The 2,407-nt window shown below is 32.3% G+C and overlaps 1 protein-coding gene across 1 annotated transcript in view; it reads right to left on the bottom strand.

The window, feature by feature from the left end:
• Lrriq1 (leucine rich repeats and IQ motif containing 1) overlaps positions 1-2,407 on the bottom strand; it is a 134,114-nt gene that overhangs the window by 83,093 nt on the left and 48,614 nt on the right. The gene's annotated exons all lie outside the window — the stretch shown is intronic.

Here is a 2,407-nt window from a genome sequence, read left to right as displayed (position 1 = left end):
CACATAAAATTGTTAATAAATTATATTTACCACAAGTGCTTAAGTAAATGATATATTCTATTTCTTCTTGCATTACTTTAAAGATGCTATATTTATTTGTCTTAAACTAAAGGATGCAGAGTTTCAATGCCAACAATCATAGCGCTAATTATAATTCACAACTATTAAAATAAAATATTAAAATCATAAATATTTGATTAGGTGATCAACAAATCGAAGAAAGCTTTCTCTCTTAAATAAAGCTGTGACTGAATATTCCTTATGCATTTATCTATCAACCAAAAGAGAAAGCCATGGTAGACTGAGAACTAGGAAAATAATGTTTTAGCTTATGCATGACCTGCATGCATTCCTATTTCATCCCCTTAGATATATTTGTTTTCTTTTCTATATCTTAGACTATATCTACAAGGTACAGTTTTTTAAATCTATACATATACGGTATAGGAGTTCTTTCTGTTTGTGTGTTGTCTTCATTAGTTAATGAATGAAGAAACTGTCTTGGCCTAGTTGATAGGGTGGAACTTAGGTAGGCGGAGAAAAACAGAACTGAATGCTGGGAGGAAGAAGGGCAGAGTGGGAGAAGCCATGGATTCACTTCCTGAGATGGATGCTGGTTAGAATCGCCGGTAAGCCACTGCCATGTGGCGATACACAGATTAATGGAGATGGGTTAAACTAATATGTACGAATTAGCCAATAAGAAATTAGAGCTAATGGGCAAGCAGTGTTTTAATTAGTACAGTTTCTATGTTGGTGTTTCAGGTGTAAGCTAGCTGGGCAGCCAGGATGAACAAGGGGCCCTCTCCCTAAAACACATACAGTCTTGTTTATATTTTATACTGAAAGTATGGAAGTCAATGTGGAGCCCCACAGCTTCTATTCCAAATGCCCATTCCAACTGTGTAGAAGTTTACTGGGTTGTAAAGACTTTTATTCTGGTTAATTATGGTGTGTGGTACCTTTATTTACTTGCATTTTTTATAATAATGATTATAAAATTTGAATATTAAAACTGATAATAATCAAAACACAAGGGAGTTGTCAATTATCCACATCCTTTCCTCGCAAATATTTTATTTATGACTAATGAAATGGCATATTGCTCAGGCTTCACAGAAGTACTTAGTAGAGATTCCCACAAGCCATGACAATACCAAAGTAACATTTAATTGCAATTTTAAATCTAAGGTATGTAAATAGAATGAAAGGCAACAAAAAAATAAACCTGTATCTTCCTGTATAGAAGAGAAGATGTTCTAATTCTATGACTAGTACTATTGGTCTATAGACTGCTCTTAAACTGTGGGTTAGCAACTTTAAACCTCAAGAGCTGGGTGGCTATGCTCCGAGAAATCAACCAATGATTTGTTCTAATTGGTTTTAGAACCATGCCTATTCCTGTGTGATTTCTTACTCTTCAGAATGGACTAGAGTAGATGAAGGAATGAAGTGTGTCAGGTTTGCTATTGTTGTTTATGGGAGCTATATATGTAAATGCACGCATATGATATATATATATTATACATATACACATTATATACGTGTATACACACACACACACACACACACACACACACATATATATATATATATATATATATATATCCTAGGAAAAAGTAACTCAACTTTTCTATTATACCTTATAACTTAGGACCTGGTTTTAAAAGTTTATTTATTTTAGAATATAATAATTTTTATTGAACAAAATAATACAAGTATTGAACAGAGCTTTCACCAAAAAGAAATTATGCTAGATTCAATTTGATTAGACCAATTGAAAAACCTTAAAAGGCTTTTTTGAGCAGCCATCCCTCAGGTCTCATTCTGGCCAAATGAGGAAAAAATAACAAAAGGAAATAATACTTGGACTAGTATTATAATAGTCATAAAATCTAACATATTGGTTCTTTGACTTAGACATTCTCCCCAAGGCAGGAATTGAGGTAACATCCCTATTTGCTATTCTGAAATGGCTCCATAAGAACTGACGTTGAATCATTGTATCATTAGTGTTTGGAACGCATTGAAAACACAATGCCTGGTGATACCAAAACTTTAACTGGTAAATTGTGTGTTGGGTATCTGCACAAATCTTGTTCTTTTAAAAAATACACAAATATTGTATTTTTTAAAAACAAAAGTATGTACTGAGAAGAAACTTAACTACTATACAATGCTGAAGTTATAGGTATTTTAACTTTAAAAATAGAAGCTAAAATATAAAGTAAAATAAAAACATGTCAGATAAATAAGACCTGTGTAATCAGATCACACTGTGAACTGGAAAATCTCATAATACCCCACTAATGTAAAGATTTAGACAACTAACGGCTGCTGAAAGGAGAGTCAACCTTCTTTAGATTATCTAATTCTTTTTTTTTTTTTTTTTTTTTTTGCTTTTTCG

Source organism: Microtus ochrogaster, chromosome 24, assembly GCF_000317375.1.
Source record: "Microtus ochrogaster isolate Prairie Vole_2 chromosome 24, MicOch1.0, whole genome shotgun sequence".
Lineage (NCBI taxonomy): Eukaryota > Metazoa > Chordata > Mammalia > Rodentia > Cricetidae > Microtus > Microtus ochrogaster.
The sequence above is the reverse complement of the archived record's forward strand: the minus strand, read 5'-3'. Positions and strand labels throughout refer to the sequence as shown.